Genomic DNA, 20,897 nt, shown 5'->3' on the forward strand with positions numbered 1-20,897 from the left:
GGATGGACTAGAAACTGCTGCTGTGGATCTCATCAGAACGGCTTCCTCTTTAATAGGCTCTCTATACCACCTGCTGATTTATTAGTCACAGGGTCTGGGACACAGCCTGACTCATGCCCCTGGCTACAAGCTGATGGACACACTCAACACACCTGATGCTTCACTATTCACACCAAAATACATAGCATGACAGCAGGTCCTAGGCCAAGGGTGCCAATTCACTCTCAAGCTTACTCTTGCTTCACTAGTCACAGGGACTGCTATGGAGAACGGCTGCTGGTCCTTTCACACAACCCTCTTACGGACGCAGATAAAACCTAAAACTCTTTTTAATTAGTGGTTTTTTTGTGACATACTTTCAAGAAATCTCCAGAAATTGAAATAAGTAACAGAGAATTTTTTTTTTGTTCCTTAAAAGGAGAAGTGGGAAGCAGGACTTGAGCTGGGGACCTCTTGATCTGCAGTCACATACTTTACTGCTGAGCTATACACATCCTCTTTTCCTGAAATATGCCTTCACACACACCTTATTACTGCGAGCAGCAGGCTGTAGAGTGCAGACGTCACATATAATACCATGGACTCTGACTAGCACTGAGTTATACCTACTCTGGGATTCCAGCTGTGGGACTAGCTTACTCTCTTGTCTACTCACCATGCTGGAAGTGAGAGTGAGTCTTACTCTCTTCTGCAATCACTCTGTGCCCTAAATTTCAGTCTTAGTCTCTCGTCTGCTCACTCTCTGCAGGAAGTGTGCAAAGCTGTCAGTGACTCAGCCAGTCTAAGCCTCCTAGCTCATTTAAAAATCCACTGCCTCAGACATTGACAGAACACAACTCTAGTGAGGAAAGACTTCTTTTTAACAGTGCTTTGGTTAGCAGTACCATACAACTCTCACACAGTCACTATCTCTTCTAATCGATGCAAGTTCACATCGATGTCTTTTAAAATGCAATTTCTGTGTCCCTCACGTGGTAATGTCTTTAACAATGCTATATCTTTGTTTTATGGTAAAACAATTTGATATGGTATACATATTGGACCAGTCTTACTGTACATTCTAGTAACGGTAAGCTGGCGTGATACTAGTGAAACACACTGGAAACAGTACACAGGCCAGTCACAGTGTACCAGCATTTGGGTCCAGTTTTGTCTAGCCGACGTTACCTTACATACTAATTACAGTAAATAGGTGTGCTACTGGAGAAAGACACAAGTAACAGCATGCAGGCATTTGTTTCTTACACATATTACTATCAGTAAGCACACATGCTACTGTCCAAACTCAGTTCTAAAACTGCAGAGACTTCTGTTACAGTATAAGGACATTTGTGAAAGCATTACGGGCATACAGTGTCCACACACTCACATCTTTGCTGCTGTACAGGCACACAGTGTTTCTTAAAGCACAACAAATCAGCTGTGCTGTGGTAAATACAGTGGAATTTAGAAACTCGTGATTTGTTTACCTATGTATTTTTTCTTGGCACCTGCAATTTCTGCTATATGCTCAATTATTAGAAGCAATGCTTGTTAATAAATCCATGCCGTAAAACATTATCTGTGTGCTGCACACTACAGAATGTAGAAAGATGTATTAAAGTACACAGTATCATGCTGTGTACACAAATTTCAATTTGTCCCTGTGTGCCAATGTACGAACTCTTGTTTTACTCGAATTGATCCATGGTGCAATTACTGGGCGTGAGTGTGAAAACTGTTAATTTTCGCACAACAGTCTTATGGATGCACATAAAACTTTGAGCTATTTTGTTTAAATAGTCGTTTTAGTGTGAAATACTTTCAATAAATCCCCAAGAATTGTAGAAAGTGATATAGAAAGAAATTGAAAGCTTCTTTCATGTGTGAAGGGGGCACCCAGATTGATCCATGGTGCAGTTACTGGGTGTGAGTGTGAAAACTGTTAATTTTCAACAAGACTCATAAGGATGCACATAAAACTTTGAGCTATTTTGCTTAATTAGTCGTTTTAGTGTGACATACTTTCAAAAAATCCCCAAGAATTGAAAAAAGCGATACAGAAAGAAATTGACTGCTACTTTAAAGTATTAAGGGGGCACCCGGATTTGAACCAGCGACCTCTTGATCTGCAGTCAAATGCTCTACCACTGAGCATACACCCTTGTTGTACTATCTGGAAGTGGATGGACTAGAAACTGCTGCTGTGGATCTCATCAGAACGGCTTCCTCTTTTATAGGCTCTCTATACCACCTGCTGATTTATTAGTCACAGGGTCTGGGACACAGCCTGACTCATGCCCCTCGCTACAAGCTGATGGACACACTCAACACACCTGATGCTTCACTATTCACACCAAAATACATAGCATGACAGCAGGTCCTAGGCCAAGGGTGCCAATTCACTCTCAAGCTTACTCTTGCTTCACTAGTCACAGGGACTGCTATGGAGACCGGCTGCTGGTCCTTTCACACAACCCTCTTACGGACGCATATAAAACCTAAAACTCTTTTTAATTAGTGGTTTTTCTGTGACATACTTTCAAGAAATCTCCAGAAATTGAAATAAGTAACAGAGAATTTTTTTTTTGTTCCTTAAAAGGAGAAGTGGGAAGCAGGACTTGAGCTGGGGACCTCTTGATGTGCAGTCACATACTTTACTGCTGAGCTATACACATCCTCTTTTCCTGAAATATGCCTTCACACACACCTTATTACTGCGAGCAGCAGGCTGTAGAGTGCAGACGTCACATGTAATACCATGGACTCTGATTAGCACTGAGTTATACCTACTCTGGGATTCCAGCTGTGGGACTAGCTTACTCTCTTGTCTACTCACCATGCTGGAAGTGAGAGTGAGTCTTACTCTCTTCTGCAATCACTCTGTGCCCTAAATTTCAGTCTTAGTCTCTCGTCTGCTCACTCTCTGCTGTAAGTGTGCAAAGCTGTCAGTGACTCAGCCAGTCTAAGCCTCCTAGCTCATTTAAAAATCCACTGCCTCAGACTTTGACAGAACACAACTCTAGTGAGGAAAGACTTCTTTTTAACAGTGCTTTGGTTAGCAGTACATACAACTCTCACACAGTCACTATCTCTTCTAATCGATGCAAGTTCACATAGATGTCTTTTAAAATGCAATTTCTGTGTCCCTCACGTGGTAATGTCTTTAACAATGCTATATCTTTGTTTTATGGTAAAACAATTTGATATGGTATACATATTGGACCAGTCTTACTGTACATTCTAGTAACGGTAAGCTGGCGTGATACTAGTGAAACACACTGGAAACAGTACACAGGCCAGTCACAGTGTACCAGCATTTGGGTCCAGTTTTGTCTAGCCGACGTTACCTTACATACTAATTACAGTAAATAGGTGTGCTACTGGAGAAAGACACAAGTAACAGCATGCAGGCATTTGTTTCTTACACATATTACTATCAGTAAGCACACATGCTACTGTCCAAACTCAGTTCTAAAACTGCAGAGACTTCTGTTACAGTATAAGGACATTTGTGAAAGCATTACGGGCATACAGTGTCCACACACTCACATCTTTGCTGCTGTACAGGCACACAGTGTTTCTTAAAGCACAACAAATCAGCTGTGCTGTGGTAAATACAGTGGAATTTAGAAACTCGTGATTTATTTACCTATGTATTTTTTCTTTGCACCTGCAATTTCTGCTATATGCTCAATTATTAGAAGCAATGCTTGTTAATAAATCCATGCCGTAAAACATTATCTGTGTGCTGCACACTACAGAATGTAGAAAGATGTATTAAAGTACACAGTATCATGCTGTGTACACAAATTTCAATTTGTCCCTGTGTGCCAATGTACGAACTCTTGTTTTACTCGAATTGATCCATGGTGCAGTTACTGGGTGTGAGTGTGAAAACTGTTAATTTTCGCACAACAGTCTTAAGGATGCACATAAAACTTTGAGCTATTTTGTTTAAATAGTCGTTTTAGTGTGAAATACTTTCAATAAATCCCCAAGAATTGTAGAAAGTGATATAGAAAGAAATTGAAAGCTTTTTTCATGTGTGAAGGGGGCACCCAGATTGATCCATGGTGCAGTTACTGGGTGTGAGTGTGAAAACTGTTAATTTTCAACAAGAGTCATAAGGATGCACATAAAACTTTGAGCTATTTTGCTTAATTAGTCGTTTTAGTGTGACATACTTTCAAAAAATCCCCAAGAATTGAAAAAAGCGATACAGAAAGAAATTGACTGCTTCTTTAAAGTATTAAGGGGGCACCCGGATTTGAACCAGGGACCTCTTGATCTGCAGTCAAATGCTCTACCACTGAGCTATACCCCCTTGTTGTACTATCTGGAAGTGGATGGACTAGAAACTGCTGCTGTGGATCTCATCAGAACGGCTTCCTCTTTTATAGGCTCTCTATACCACCTGCTGATTTATTAGTCACAGGGTCTGGGACACAGCCTGACTCATGCCCCTGGCTACAAGCTGATGGACACACTCAACACACCTGATGCTTCACTATTCACACCAAAATACATAGCATGACAGCAGGTCCTAGGCCAAGGGTGCCAATTCACTCTCAAGCTTACTCTTGCTTCACTAGTCACAGGGACTGCTATGGAGACCGGCTGCTGGTCCTTTCACACAACCCTCTTACGGACGCAGATAAAACCTAAAACTCTTTTTAATTAGTGGTTTTTCTGTGACATACTTTCAAGAAATCTCCAGAAATTGAAATAAATAACAGATAATTTTTTTTTTGTTCCTTAAAAGGAGAATTGGGAAGCAAGACTTGAACTGGGGACCTCTTGATCTGCAGTCACATACTTTACTGCTGAGCTATACACATCCTCTTTTCCTGAAATATGCCTTCACACACACCTTATTACTGCGAGCAGCAGGCTGTAGAGTGCAGACGTCACCTATAATACCATGGACTCTGACTAGCACTGAGTTATACCTACTCTGGGATTCCAGCTGTGGGACTAGCTTACTCTCTTGTCTACTCACCATGCTGGAAGTGAGAGTGAGTCTTACTCTCTTCTGCAATCACTCTGTGCCCTAAATTTCAGTCTTAGTCTCTCGTCTGCTCACTCTCTGCAGTAAGTGTGCAAAGCTGTCAGTGACTCAGCCAGTCTAAGCCTCCTAGCTCATTTAAAAATCCACTGCCTCAGACATTGACAGAACACAACTCTAGTGAGGAAAGACTTCTTTTTAACAGTGCTTTGGTTAGCAGTACCATACAACTCTCACACAGTCACTATCTCTTCTAATCGATGCAAGTTCACATAGATGTCTTTTAAAATGCAATTTCTGTGTCCCTCACGTGGTAATGTCTTTAACAATGCTATATCTTTGTTTTATGGTAAAACAATTTGATATGGTATACATATTGGACCAGTCTTACTGTACATTCTAGTAACGGTAAGCTGGCGTGATAACAGTGAAACACACTGGAAACAGTACACAGGCCAGTCACAGTGTACCAGCATTTGGGTCCAGTTTTGTCTAGCCGACGTTACCTTACATACTAATTACAGTAAATAGGTGTGCTACTGGAGAAAGACACAAGTAACAGCATGCAGGCATTTGTTTCTTACACATATTACTATCAGTAAGCACACATGCTACTGTCCAAACTCAGTTCGAAAACTGCAGAGACTTCTGTTACAGTATAAGGACATTTGTGAAAGCATTACGGGCATACAGTGTCCACACACTCACATCTTTGCTGCTGTACAGGCACACAGTGTTTCTTAAAGCACAACAAATCAGCTGTGCTGTGGTAAATACAGTGGAATTTAGAAACTTGTGATTTGTTTACCTATGTATTTTTTCTTTGCACCTGCAATTTCTGCTCTATGCTCAATTATTAGAAGCAATGCTTGTTAATAAATCCATGCCGTAAAACATTATCTGTGTGCTGCACACTACAGAATGTAGAAAGATGTATTAAAGTACACAGTATCATGCTGTGTACACAAATTTCAATTTGTCCCTGTGTGCCAATGTACGAACTCTTGTTTTACTCGAATTGATCCATGGTGCAGTTACTGGGCGTGAGTGTGAAAACTGTTAATTTTCGCACAACAGTCTTAAGGATGCACATAAAACTTTGAGCTATTTTGTTTAAATAGTCGTTTTAGTGTGAAATACTTTCAATAAATCCCCAAGAATTGTAGAAAGTGATATAGAAAGAAATTGAAAGCTTCTTTCATGTGTGAAGGGGGCACCCAGATTGATCCATGGTGCAGTTACTGGGTGTGAGTGTGAAAACTGTTAATTTTCAAAAAGAGTCATAAGGATGCACATAAAACTTTGAGCTATTTTTCTTAATTAGTCGTTTTAGTGTGACATACTTTCAAAAAATCCCCAAGAATTGAAAAAAGCGATACAGAAAGAAATTGACAGCTTCTTTATACTATTAAGGGGGCACCCGGATTTGAACCAGAGACCTCTTGATCTGCAGTCAAATGCTCTACCACTGAGCTATACCCCCTTGTTGTACTATCTGGAAGTGGATGGACTAGAAACTGCTGCTGTGGATCTCATCAGAACGGCTTCCTCTTTTATAGGCTCTCTATACCACCTGCTGATTTATTAGTCACAGGGTCTGGGACACAGCCTGACTCATGCCCCTGGCTACAAGCTGATGGACACACTCAACACACCTGATGCTTCACTATTCACACCAAAATACATAGCATGACAGCAGGTCCTAGGCCAAGGGTGCCAATTCACTCTCAAGCTTACTCTTGCTTCACTAGTCACAGGGACTGCTATGGAGACCGGCTGCTGGTCCTTTCACACAACCCTCTTACGGACGCAGATAAAACCTAAAACTCTTTTTAATTAGTGGTTTTTCTGTGACATACTTTCAAGAAATCTCCAGAAATTGAAATAAGTAACAGAGAATTTTTTTTTTGTTCCTTAAAAGGAGAAGTGGGAAGCAAGACTTGAACTGGGGACCTCTTGATCTGCAGTCATATACTTTACTGCTGAGCTATACACATCCTCTTTTCCTGAAATATGCCTTCACACACACCTTATTACTGCGAGCAGCAGGCTGTAGAGTGCAGACGTCACATATAATACCATGGACTCTGACTAGCACTGAGTTATACCTACTCTGGGATTCCAGCTGTGGGACTAGCTTACTCTCTTGTCTACTCACCATGCTGGAAGTGAGAGTGAGTCTTACTCTCTTCTGCAATCACTCTGTGCCCTAAATTTCAGTCTTAGTCTCTCATCTGCTCACTCTCTGCAGTAAGTGTGCAAAGCTGTCAGTGACTCAGCCAGTCTAAGCCTCCTAGCTCATTTAAAAATCCACTGCCTCAGACATTGACAGAACACAACTCTAGTGAGGAAAGACTTCTTTTTAACAGTGCTTTGGTTAGCAGTACCATACAACTCTCACACAGTCACTATCTCTTCTAATCGATGCAAGTTCACATAGATGTCTTTTAAAATGCAATTTCTGTGTCCCTCATGTGGTAATGTCTTTAACGATGCTATATCTTTGTTTTATGGTAAAACAATTTGATATGGTATACATATTGGACCAGTCTTACTGTACATTCTAGTAACGGTAAGCTGGCGTGATACTAGTGAAACACACTGGAAACAGTACACAGGCCAGTCACAGTGTACCAGCATTTGGGTCCAGTTTTGTCTAGCCGACGTTACCTTACATACTAATTACAGTAAATAGGTGTGCTACTGGAGAAAGACACAAGTAACAGCATGCAGGCATTTGTTTCTTACACATATTACTATCAGTAAGCACACATGCTACTGTCCAAACTCAGTTCTAAAACTGCAGAGACTTCTGTTACAGTATAAGGACATTTGTGAAAGCATTACGGGCATACAGTGTCCACACACTCACATCTTTGCTGCTGTACAGGCACACAGTGTTTCTTAAAGCACAACAAATCAGCTGTGCTGTGGTAAATACAGTGGAATTTAGAAACTCGTGATTTGTTTACCTATGTATTTTTTCTTTGCACCTGCAATTTCTGCTATATGCTCAATTATTAGAAGCAATGCTTGTTAATAAATCCATGCCGTAAAACATTATCTGTGTGCTGCACACTACAGAATGTAGAAAGATGTATTAAAGTACACAGTATCATGCTGTGTACACAAATTTCAATTTGTCCCTGTGTGCCAATGTACGAACTCTTGTTTTACTCGAATTGATCCATGGTGCAGTTACTGGGCGTGAGTGTGAAAACTGTTAATTTTCGCACAACAGTCTTAAGGATGCACATAAAACTTTGAGCTATTTTGTTTAAATCGTCGTTTTAGTGTGAAATACTTTCAATAAATCCCCAAGAATTGTAGAAAGTGATATAGAAAGAAATTGAAAGCTTCTTTCATGTGTGAAGGGGCCACCCAGATTGATCCATGGTGCAGTTACTGGGTGTGAGTGTGAAAACTGTTAATTTTCAACAAGAGTCATAAGGATGCACATAAAACTTTGAGCTATTTTGCTTAATTAGTCGTTTTAGTGTGACATACTTTCAAAAAATCCCCAAGAATTGAAAAAAGCGATACAGAAAGAAATTGACAGCTTCTTTAATGTATTAAGGGGGCACCCGGATTTGAACCAGGGACCTCTTGATCTGCAGTCAAATGCTCTACCACTGAGCTATACCCCCTTGTTGTACTATCTGGAAGTGGATGGACTAGAAACTGCTGCTGTGGATCTCATCAGAACGGCTTCCTCTTTTATAGGCTCTCTATACCACCTGCTGATTTATTAGTCACAGGGTCTGGGACACAGCCTGACTCATGCCCCTGGCTACAAGCTGATGGACACACTCAACACACCTGATGCTTCACTATTCACACCAAAATACATAGCATGACAGCAGGTCCTAGGCCAAGGGTGCCAATTTACTCTCAGGCTTACTCTTGCTTCACTAGTCACAGGGACTGCTATGGAGACCGGCTGCTGGTCCCTTCACACAACCCTCTTACGGACGCAGATAAAACCTAAAACTCTTTTTAATTAGTGGTTTTTCTGTGACATACTTTCAAGAAATCTCCAGAAATTGAAATAAGTAACAGATAATTTTTTTTTTGTTCCTTAAAAGGAGAAGTGGGAAGCAAGACTTGAACTGGGGACCTCTTAATCTGCAGTCACATACTTTACTGCTGAGCTATACACACCCTCTTTTCCTGAAATATGCCTTCACACACACCTTATTACTGCGAGCAGCAGGCTGTAGAGTGCAGACGTCACATATAATACCATGGACTCTGACTAGCACTGAGTTATACCTACTCTGGGATTCCAGCTGTGGGACTAGCTTACTCTCTTGTCTACTCACCATGCTGGAAGTGAGAGTGAGTCTTACTCTCTTCTGCAATCACTCTGTGCCCTAAATTTCAGTCTTAGTCTCTCGTCTGCTCACTCTCTGCAGTAAGTGTGCAAAGCTGTCAGTGACTCAGCCAGTCTAAGCCTCCTAGCTCATTTAAAAATCCACTGCCTCAGACATTGACAGAACACAACTCTAGTGAGGAAAGACTTCTTTTTAACAGTGCTTTGGTTAGCAGTACCATACAACTCTCACACAGTCACTATCTCTTCTAATCGATGCAAGTTCACATAGATGTCTTTTAAAATGCAATTTCTGTGTCCCTCACGTGGTAATGTCTTTAACAATGCTATATCTTTGTTTTATGGTAAAACAATTTGATATGGTATACATATTGGACCAGTCTTACTGTACATTCTAGTAACGGTAAGCTGGCGTGATACTAGTGAAACACACTGGAAACAGTACACAGGCCAGTCACAGTGTACCAGCATTTGGGTCCAGTTTTGTCTAGCCGACGTTACCTTACATACTAATTACAGTAAATAGGTGTGCTACTGGAGAAAGACACAAGTAACAGCATGCAGGCATTTGTTTCTTACACATATTACTATCAGTAAGCACACATGCTACTGTCCAAACTCAGTTCTAAAACTGCAGAGACTTCTGTTACAGTATAAGGACATTTGTGAAAGCATTACGGGCATACAGTGTCCACACACTCACATCTTTGCTGCTGTACAGGCACACAGTGTTTCTTAAAGCACAACAAATCAGCTGTGCTGTGGTAAATACAGTGGAATTTAGAAACTCGTGATTTGTTTACCTATGTATTTTTTCTTTCCACCTGCAATTTCTGCTATATGCTCAATTATTAGAAGCAATGCTTGTTAATAAATCCATGCCGTAAAACATTATCTGTGTGCTGCACACTACAGAATGTAGAAAGATGTATTAAAGTACACAGTATCATGCTGTGTACACAAATTTCAATTTGTCCCTGTGTGCCAATGTACGAACTCTTGTTTTACTCGAATTGATCCATGGTGCAGTTACTGGGTGTGAGTGTGAAAACTGTTAATTTTCGCACAACAGTCTTAAGGATGCACATAAAACTTTGAGCTATTTTGTTTAAATAGTCGTTTTAGTGTGAAATACTTTCAATAAATCCCCAAGAATTGTAGAAAGTGATATAGAAAGAAATTGAAAGCTTTTTTCATGTGTGAAGGGGGCACCCAGATTGATCCATGGTGCAGTTACTGGGTGTGAGTGTGAAAACTGTTAATTTTCAACAAGAGTCATAAGGATGCACATAAAACTTTGAGCTATTTTGCTTAATTAGTCGTTTTAGTGTGACATACTTTCAAAAAATCCCCAAGAATTGAAAAAAGCGATTCAGAAAGAAATTGACTGCTTCTTTAAAGTATTAAGGGGGCACCCGGATTTGAACCAGGGACCTCTTGATCTGCAGTCAAATGCTCTACCACTGAGCTATACCCCCTTGTTGTACTATCTGGAAGTGGATGGACTAGAAACTGCTGCTGTGGATCTCATCAGAACGGCTTCCTCTTTTATAGGCTCTCTATACCACCTGCTGATTTATTAGTCACAGGGTCTGGGACACAGCCTGACTCATGCCCCTGGCTACAAGCTGATGGACACACTCAACACACCTGATGCTTCACTATTCACACCAAAATACATAGCATGACAGCAGGTCCTAGGCCAAGGGTGCCAATTCACTCTCAAGCTTACTCTTGCTTCACTAGTCACAGGGACTGCTATGGAGACCGGCTGCTGGTCCTTTCACACAACCCTCTTACGGACGCAGATAAAACCTAAAACTCTTTTTAATTAGTGGTTTTTCTGTGACATACTTTCAAGAAATCTCCAGAAATTGAAATAAATAACAGATCATTTTTTTTTTGTTCCTTAAAAGGAGAAGTGGGAAGCAAGACTTGAACTGGGGACCTCTTGATCTGCAGTCACATACTTTACTGCTGAGCTATACACATCCTCTTTTCCTGAAATATGCCTTCACACACACCTTATTACTGCGAGCAGCAGGCTGTAGAGTGCAGACGTCACCTATAATACCATGGACTCTGACTAGCACTGAGTTATACCTACTCTGGGATTCCAGCTGTGGGACTAGCTTACTCTCTTGTCTACTCACCATGCTGGAAGTGAGAGTGAGTCTTACTCTCTTCTGCAATCACTCTGTGCCCTAAATTTCAGTCTTAGTCTCTCGTCTGCTCACTCTCTGCAGTAAGTGTGCAAAGCTGTCAGTGACTCAGCCAGTCTAAGCCTCCTAGCTCATTTAAAAATCCACTGCCTCAGACATTGACAGAACACAACTCTAGTGAGGAAAGACTTCTTTTTAACAGTGCTTTGGTTAGCAGTACCATACAACTCTCACACAGTCACTATCTCTTCTAATCGATGCAAGTTCACATAGATGTCTTTTAAAATGCAATTTCTGTGTCCCTCACGTGGTAATGTCTTTAACAATGCTACATCTTTGTTTTATGGTAAAACAATTTGATATGGTATACATATTGGACCAGTCTTACTGTACATTCTAGTAACGGTAAGCTGGCGTGATAACAGTGAAACACACTGGAAACAGTACACAGGCCAGTCACAGTGTACCAGCATTTGGGTCCAGTTTTGTCTAGCCGACGTTACCTTACATACTAATTACAGTAAATAGGTGTGCTACTGGAGAAAGACACAAGTAACAGCATGCAGGCATTTGTTTCTTACACATATTACTATCAGTAAGCACACATGCTACTGTCCAAACTCAGTTCGAAAACTGCAGAGACTTCTGTTACAGTATAAGGACATTTGTGAAAGCATTACGGGCATACAGTGTCCACACACTCACATCTTTGCTGCTGTACAGGCACACAGTGTTTCTTAAAGCACAACAAATCAGCTGTGCTGTGGTAAATACAGTGGAATTTAGAAACTTGTGATTTGTTTACCTATGTATTTTTTCTTTGCACCTGCAATTTCTGCTATATGCTCAATTATTAGAAGCAATGCTTGTTAATAAATCCATGCCGTAAAACATTATCTGTGTGCTGCACACTACAGAATGTAGAAAGATGTATTAAAGTACACAGTATCATGCTGTGTACACAAATTTCAATTTGTCCCTGTGTGCCAATGTACGAACTCTTGTTTTACTCGAATTGATCCATGGTGCAGTTACTGGGCGTGAGTGTGAAAACTGTTAATTTTCGCACAACAGTCTTAAGGATGCACATAAAACTTTGAGCTATTTTGTTTAAATAGTCGTTTTAGTGTGAAATACTTTCAATAAATCCCCAAGAATTGTAGAAAGTGATATAGAAAGAAATTGAAAGCTTCTTTCATGTGTGAAGGGGCCACCCAGATTGATCCATGGTGCAGTTACTGGGTGTGAGTGTGAAAACTGTTAATTTTCAACAAGAGTCATAAGGATGCACATAAAACTTTGAGCTATTTTGCTTAATTAGTCGTTTTAGTGTGACATACTTTCAAAAAATCCCCAAGAATTGAAAAAAGCGATACAGAAAGAAATTGACAGCTTCTTTAATGTATTAAGGGGGCACCCGGATTTGAACCAGGGACCTCTTGATCTGCAGTCAAATGCTCTACCACTGAGCTATACCCCCTTGTTGTACTATCTGGAAGTGGATGGACTAGAAACTGCTGCTGTGGATCTCATCAGAACGGCTTCCTCTTTTATAGGCTCTCTATACCACCTGCTGATTTATTAGTCACAGGGTCTGGGACACAGCCTGACTCATGCCCCTGGCTACAAGCTGATGGACACACTCAACACACCTGATGCTTCACTATTCACACCAAAATACATAGCATGACAGCAGGTCCTAGGCCAAGGGTGCCAATTCACTCTCAAGCTTACTCTTGCTTCACTAGTCACAGGGACTGCTATGGAGACCGGCTGCTGGTCCTTTCACACAACCCTCTTACGGACGCAGATAAAACCTAAAACTCTTTTTAATTAGTGGTTTTTCTGTGACATACTTTCAAGAAATCTCCAGAAATTGAAATAAGTAACAGAGAATTTTTTTTTTGTTCCTTAAAAGGAGAAGTGGGAAGCAAGACTTGAACTGGGGACCTCTTGATCTGCAGTCATATACTTTACTGCTGAGCTATACACATCCTCTTTTCCTGAAATATGCCTTCACACACACCTTATTACTGCGAGCAGCAGGCTGTAGAGTGCAGACGTCACATATAATACCATGGACTCTGACTAGCACTGAGTTATACCTACTCTGGGATTCCAGCTGTGGGACTAGCTTACTCTCTTGTCTACTCACCATGCTGGAAGTGAGAGTGAGTCTTACTCTCTTCTGCAATCACTCTGTGCCCTAAATTTCAGTCTTAGTCTCTCATCTGCTCACTCTCTGCAGTAAGTGTGCAAAGCTGTCAGTGACTCAGCCAGTCTAAGCCTCCTAGCTCATTTAAAAATCCACTGCCTCAGACATTGACAGAACACAACTCTAGTGAGGAAAGACTTCTTTTTAACAGTGCTTTGGTTAGCAGTACCATACAACTCTCACACAGTCACTATCTCTTCTAATCGATGCAAGTTCACATAGATGTCTTTTAAAATGCAATTTCTGTGTCCCTCACGTGGTAATGTCTTTAACGATGCTATATCTTTGTTTTATGGTAAAACAATTTGATATGGTATACATATTGGACCAGTCTTACTGTACATTCTAGTAACGGTAAGCTGGCGTGATACTAGTGAAACACACTGGAAACAGTACACAGGCCAGTCACAGTGTACCAGCATTTGGGTCCAGTTTTGTCTAGCCGACGTTACCTTACATACTAATTACAGTAAATAGGTGTGCTACTGGAGAAAGACACAAGTAACAGCATGCAGGCATTTGTTTCTTACACATATTACTATCAGTAAGCACACATGCTACTGTCCAAACTCAGTTCTAAAACTGCAGAGACTTCTGTTACAGTATAAGGACATTTGTGAAAGCATTACGGGCATACAGTGTCCACACACTCACATCTTTGCTGCTGTACAGGCACACAGTGTTTCTTAAAGCACAACAAATCAGCTGTGCTGTGGTAAATACAGTGGAATTTAGAAACTCGTGATTTGTTTACCTATGTATTTTTTCTTTGCACCTGCAATTTCTGCTATATGCTCAATTATTAGAAGCAATGCTTGTTAATAAATCCATGCCGTAAAACATTATCTGTGTGCTGCACACTACAGAATGTAGAAAGATGTATTAAAGTACACAGTATCATGCTGTGTACACAAATTTCAATTTGTCCCTGTGTGCCAATGTACGAACTCTTGTTTTACTCGAATTGATCCATGGTGCAGTTACTGGGTGTGAGTGTGAAAACTGTTAATTTTCGCACAACAGTCTTAAGGATGCACATAAAACTTTGAGCTATTTTGTTTAAATAGTCGTTTTAGTGTGAAATACTTTCAATAAATCCCCAAGAATTGTAGAAAGTGATATAGAAAGAAATTGAAAGCTTTTTTCATGTGTGAAGGGGGCACCCAGATTGATCCATGGTGCAGTTACTGGGTGTGAGTGTGAAAACTGTTAATTTTCAACAAGAGTCATAAGGATGCACATAAAACTTTGAGCTATTTTGCTTAATTAGTCGTTTTAGTGTGACATACTTTCAAAAAATCCCCAAGAATTGAAAAAAGCGATTCAGAAAGAAATTGACTGCTTCTTTAAAGTATTAAGGGGGCACCCGGATTTGAACCAGGGACCTCTTGATCTGCAGTCAAATGCTCTACCACTGAGCTATACCCCCTTGTTGTACTATCTGGAAGTGGATGGACTAGAAACTGCTGCTGTGGATCTCATCAGAACGGCTTCCTCTTTTATAGGCTCTCTATACCACCTGCTGATTTATTAGTCACAGGGTCTGGGACACAGCCTGACTCATGCCCCTGGCTACAAGCTGATGGACACACTCAACACACCTGATGCTTCACTATTCACACCAAAATACATAGCATGACAGCAGGTCCTAGGCCAAGGGTGCCAATTCACTCTCAAGCTTACTCTTGCTTCACTAGTCACAGGGACTGCTATGGAGACCGGCTGCTGGTCCTTTCACACAACCCTCTTACGGACGCAGATAAAACCTAAAACTCTTTTTAATTAGTGGTTTTTCTGTGACATACTTTCAAGAAATCTCCAGAAATTGAAATAAATAACAGATAATTTTTTTTTTGTTCCTTAAAAGGAGAAGTGGGAAGCAAGACTTGAACTGGGGACCTCTTGATCTGCAGTCACATACTTTACTGCTGAGCTATACACATCCTCTTTTCCTGAAATATGCCTTCACACACACCTTATTACTGCGAGCAGCAGGCTGTAGAGTGCAGACGTCACCTATAATACCATGGACTCTGACTAGCACTGAGTTATACCTACTCTGGGATTCCAGCTGTGGGACTAGCTTACTCTCTTGTCTACTCACCATGCTGGAAGTGAGAGTGAGTCTTACTCTCTTCTGCAATCACTCTGTGCCCTAAATTTCAGTCTTAGTCTCTCGTCTGCTCACTCTCTGCAGTAAGTGTGCAAAGCTGTCAGTGACTCAGCCAGTCTAAGCCTCCTAGCTCATTTAAAAATCCACTGCCTCAGACATTGACAGAACACAACTCTAGTGAGGAAAGACTTCTTTTTAACAGTGCTTTGGTTAGCAGTACCATACAACTCTCACACAGTCACTATCTCTTCTAATCGATGCAAGTTCACATAGATGTCTTTTAAAATGCAATTTCTGTGTCCCTCACGTGGTAATGTCTTTAACAATGCTATATCTTTGTTTTATGGTAAAACAATTTGATATGGTATACATATTGGACCAGTCTTACTGTACATTCTAGTAACGGTAAGCTGGCGTGATAACAGTGAAACACACTGGAAACAGTACACAGGCCAGTCACAGTGTACCAGCATTTGGGTCCAGTTTTGTCTAGCCGACGTTACCTTACATACTAATTACAGTAAATAGGTGTGCTACTGGAGAAAGACACAAGTAACAGCATGCAGGCATTTGTTTCTTACACATATTACTATCAGTAAGCACACATGCTACTGTCCAAACTCAGTTCGAAAACTGCAGAGACTTCTGTTACAGTATAAGGACATTTGTGAAAGCATTACGGGCATACAGTGTCCACACACTCACATCTTTGCTGCTGTACAGGCACACAGTGTTTCTTAAAGCACAACAAATCAGCTGTGCTGTGGTAAATACAGTGGAATTTAGAAACTTGTGATTTGTTTACCTATGTATTTTTTCTTTGCACCTGCAATTTCTGCTATATGCTCAATTATTAGAAGCAATGCTTGTTAATAAATCCATGCCGTAAAACATTATCTGTGTGCTGCACACTACAGAATGTAGAAAGATGTATTAAAGTACACAGTATAATGCTGTGTACACAAATTTCAATTTGTCCCTGTGTGCCAATGTACGAACTCTTGTTTTACTCGAATTGATCCATGGTGCAGTTACTGGGCGTGAGTGTGAAAACTGTTAATTTTCGCACAACAGTCTTAAGGATGCACATAAAACTTTGAGCTATTTTGTTTAAATAGTCGTTTTAGTGTGAAATACTTTCAATAAATCCCCAAGAATTGTAGAAAGTGATATAGAAAGAAATTGAAAGCTTCTTTCATGTGTGAAGGGGGCACCCAGATTGATCCATGGTGCAGTTACTGGGTGTGAGTGTGAAAACTGTTAATTTTCAAAAAGAGTCATAAGGATGCACATAAAACTTTGAGCTATTTTGCTTAATTAGTCGTTTTAGTGTGACATACTTTCAAAAAATCCCCAAGAATTGAAAAAAGCGATACAGAAAGAAATTGACAGCTTCTTTATACTATTAAGGGGGCACCCGGATTTGAACCAGAGACCTCTTGATCTGCAGTCAAATGCTCTACCACTGAGCTATACCCCCTTGTTGTACTATCTGGAAGTGGATGGACTAGAAACTGCTGCTGTGGATCTCATCAGAACGGCTTCCTCTTTTATAGGCTCTCTATACCACCTGCTGATTTATTAGTCACAGGGTCTGGGACACAGCCTGACTCATGCCCCTGGCTACAAGCTGATGGACACACTCAACACACCTGATGCTTCACTATTCACACCAAAATACATAGCATGACAGCAGGTCCTAGGCCAAGGGTGCCAATTCACTCTCAAGCTTACTCTTGCTTCACTAGTCACAGGGACTGCTATGGAGACCGGCTGCTGGTCCTTTCACACAACCCTCTTACGGACGCAGATAAAACCTAAAACTCTTTTTAATTAGTGGTTTTTCTGTGACATACTTTCAAGAAATCTCCAGAAATTGAAATAAGTAACAGAGAATTTTTTTTTTGTTCCTTAAAAGGAGAAGTGGGAAGCAAGACTTGAACTGGGGACCTCTTGATCTGCAGTCATATACTTTACTGCTGAGCTATACACATCCTCTTTTCCTGAAATATGCCTTCACACACACCTTATTACTGCGAGCAGCAGGCTGTAGAGTGCAGACGTCACATATAATACCATGGACTCTGACTAGCACTGAGTTATACCTACTCTGGGATTCCAGCTGTGGGACTAGCTTACTCTCTTGTCTACTCACCATGCTGGAAGTGAGAGTGAGTCTTACTCTCTTCTGCAATCACTCTGTGCCCTAAATTTCAGTCTTAGTCTCTCATCTGCTCACTCTCTGCAGTAAGTGTGCAAAGCTGTCAGTGACTCAGCCAGTCTAAGCCTCCTAGCTCATTTAAAACTCCACTGCCTCAGACATTGACAGAACACAACTCTAGTGAGGAAAGACTTCTTTTTAACAGTGCTTTGGTTAGCAGTACCATACAACTCTCACACAGTCACTATCTCTTCTAATCGATGCAAGTTCACATAGATGTCTTTTAAAATGCAATTTCTGTGTCCCTCACGTGGTAATGTCTTTAACGATGCTATATCTTTGTTTTATGGTAAAACAATTTGATATGGTATACATATTGGACCAGTCTTACTGTACATTCTAGTAACGGTAAGCTGGCGTGATACTAGTGAAACACACTGGAAACAGTACACAGGCCAGTCACAGTGTACCAGCATTTGGGTCCAGTTTTGTCTAGCCGACGTTACCTTACATACTAATTACAGTAAATAGGTGTGCTACTGGAGAAAGACACAAGTAACAGCATGCAGGCATTTGTTTCTTACACATATTACTATCAGTAAGCACACATGCTACTGTCCAAACTCAGTTCTAAAACTGCAGAGACTTCTGTTACAGTATAAGGACATTTGTGAAAGCATTACGGGCATACAGTGTCCACACACTCACATCTTTGCTGCTGTACAGGCACACAGTGTTTCTTAAAGCACAACAAATCAGCTGTGCTGTGGTAAATACAGTGGAATTTAGAAACTCGTGATTTGTTTACCTATGTATTTTTTCTTTGCACCTGCAATTTCTGCTATATGCTCAATTATTAGAAGCAATGCTTGTTAATAAATCCATGCCGTAAAACATTATCTGTGTGCTGCACACTACAGAATGTAGAAAGATGTATTAAAGTACACAGTATCATGCTGTGTACACAAATTTCAATTTGTCCCTGTGTGCCAATGTACGAACTCTTGTTTTACTCGAATTGATCCATGGTGCAGTTACTGGGTGTGAGTGTGAAAACTGTTAATTTTCGCACAACAGTCTTAAGGATGCACATAAAACTTTGAGCTATTTTGTTTAAATAGTCGTTTTAGTGTGAAATACTTTCAATAAATCCCCAAGAATTGTAGAAAGTGATATAGAAAGAAATTGAAAGCTTTTTTCATGTGTGAAGGGGGCACCCAGATTGATCCATGGTGCAGTTACTGGGTGTGAGTGTGAAAACTGTTAATTTTCAACAAGAGTCATAAGGATGCACATAAAACTTTGAGCTATTTTGCTTAATTAGTCGTTTTAGTGTGACATACTTTCAAAAAATCCCCAAGAATTGAAAAAAGCGATTCAGAAAGAAATTGACTGCTTCTTTAAAGTATTAAGGGGGCACCCGGATTTGAACCAGGGACCTCTTGATCTGCAGTCAAATGCTCTACCACTGAGCTATACCCCCTTGTTGTACTATCTGGAAGTGGATGGACTAGAAACTGCTGCTGTGGATCTCATCAGAACGGCTTCCTCTTTTATAGGCTCTCTATACCACCTGCTGATTTATTAGTCACAGGGTCTGGGACACAGCCTGACTCATGCCCCTGGCTACAAGCTGATGGACACACTCAACACACCTGATGCTTCACTATTCACACCAAAATACATAGCATGACAGCAGGTCCTAGGCCAAGGGTGCCAATTCACTCTCAAGCTTACTCTTGCTTCACTAGTCACAGGGACTGCTATGGAGACCGGCTGCTGGTCCTTTCACACAACCCTCTTACGGACGCAGATAAAACCTAAAACTCTTTTTAATTAGTGGTTTTTCTGTGACATACTTTCAAGAAATCTCCAGAAATTGAAATAAATAACAGATAATTTTTTTTTTGTTCCTTAAAAGGAGAAGTGGGAAGCAAGACTTGAACTGGGGACCTCTTGATCTGCAGTCACATACTTTACTGCTGAGCTATACACATCCTCTTTTCCTGAAATATGCCTTCACACACACCTTATTACTGCGAGCAGCAGGCTGTAGAGTGCAGACGTCACCTATAATACCATGGACTCTGACTAGCACTGAGTTATACCTACTCTGGGATTCCAGCTGTGGGACTAGCTTACTCTCTTGTCTACTCACCATGCTGGAAGTGAGAGTGAGTCTTACTCTCTTCTGCAATCACTCTGTGCCCTAAATTTCAGTCTTAGTCTCTCGTCTGCTCACTCTCTGCAGTAAGTGTGCAAAGCTGTCAGTGACTCAGCCAGTCTAAGCCTCCTAGCTCATTTAAAAATCCACTGCCTCAGACATTGACAGAACACAACTCTAGTGAGGAAAGACTTCTTTTTAACAGTGCTTTGGTTAGCAGTACCATACAACTCTCTGTAGGAAAGTACCATCTTGCCTGGCATGTTACCCCCATTTTTCACTGTATATATGTTGTTTTAGTTGTATGTGTCACTGGGACCCTGGTAACCCAGGGCCCCAGTGCTCATAAGTGTGCCTGTATGTGTTACCTGTGTAGTGACTAACTGTCTCACTGAGGCTCTGCTAATCAGAACCTCAGTGGTTATGCTCTCTCATTTCTTTCCAAATTGTCACTGACAGGCTAGTGACCATTTTTACCAATTTACATTGGCTTACTGGAACACCCTTATAATCCCCTAGTATATGGTACTGAGGTACCCAGGGTATTGGGGTTCCAGGAGATCCCTATGGGCTGCAGCATTTCTTTTGCCACCCATAGGGAGCTCTGACAATTCTTACACAGGCCTGCCACTGCAGCCTGAGTGAAATAACGTCCACGTTATTTCACAGCCATTTTACACTGCACTTAAGTAACTTATAAGTCACCTATATGTCTAACCTTTACCTGGTAAAGGTTAGGTGCAAAGTTACTTAGTGTGAGGG

The 20,897-nt window shown here is 40.9% G+C and overlaps 8 non-coding genes across 8 annotated transcripts; all 8 read right to left on the reverse strand.

Annotated features, from left to right (window-relative positions):
* Window positions 1-4,234: 4,234 nt before the first annotated feature.
* Window positions 4,235-4,306, reverse strand: TRNAC-GCA (transfer RNA cysteine (anticodon GCA)). Its single transcript has one exon. It is a non-coding gene; the product is annotated as a tRNA-Cys (tRNA).
* A 2,092-nt stretch (window positions 4,307-6,398) lies between these two features.
* On the reverse strand, window positions 6,399-6,470 carry TRNAC-GCA (transfer RNA cysteine (anticodon GCA)). Its single transcript has one exon. It is a non-coding gene; the product is annotated as a tRNA-Cys (tRNA).
* Window positions 6,471-8,562: 2,092 nt separating this feature from the next.
* TRNAC-GCA (transfer RNA cysteine (anticodon GCA)) lies at window positions 8,563-8,634 on the reverse strand. The gene has a single exon. It is a non-coding gene; the product is annotated as a tRNA-Cys (tRNA).
* Window positions 8,635-10,726: 2,092 nt separating this feature from the next.
* On the reverse strand, window positions 10,727-10,798 carry TRNAC-GCA (transfer RNA cysteine (anticodon GCA)). The gene has a single exon. It is a non-coding gene; the product is annotated as a tRNA-Cys (tRNA).
* A 2,092-nt stretch (window positions 10,799-12,890) lies between these two features.
* TRNAC-GCA (transfer RNA cysteine (anticodon GCA)) lies at window positions 12,891-12,962 on the reverse strand. Its single transcript has one exon. It is a non-coding gene; the product is annotated as a tRNA-Cys (tRNA).
* Window positions 12,963-15,054: 2,092 nt separating this feature from the next.
* On the reverse strand, window positions 15,055-15,126 carry TRNAC-GCA (transfer RNA cysteine (anticodon GCA)). The gene has a single exon. It is a non-coding gene; the product is annotated as a tRNA-Cys (tRNA).
* Window positions 15,127-17,218: 2,092 nt separating this feature from the next.
* On the reverse strand, window positions 17,219-17,290 carry TRNAC-GCA (transfer RNA cysteine (anticodon GCA)). Its single transcript has one exon. It is a non-coding gene; the product is annotated as a tRNA-Cys (tRNA).
* A 2,092-nt stretch (window positions 17,291-19,382) lies between these two features.
* Window positions 19,383-19,454, reverse strand: TRNAC-GCA (transfer RNA cysteine (anticodon GCA)). Its single transcript has one exon. It is a non-coding gene; the product is annotated as a tRNA-Cys (tRNA).
* Between the last annotated feature and the right edge of the window lie 1,443 nt (window positions 19,455-20,897).

This window comes from Pleurodeles waltl, chromosome 4_1 (assembly GCF_031143425.1).
Source record: "Pleurodeles waltl isolate 20211129_DDA chromosome 4_1, aPleWal1.hap1.20221129, whole genome shotgun sequence".
Classification (NCBI taxonomy): Eukaryota; Metazoa; Chordata; class Amphibia; order Caudata; family Salamandridae; genus Pleurodeles; species Pleurodeles waltl.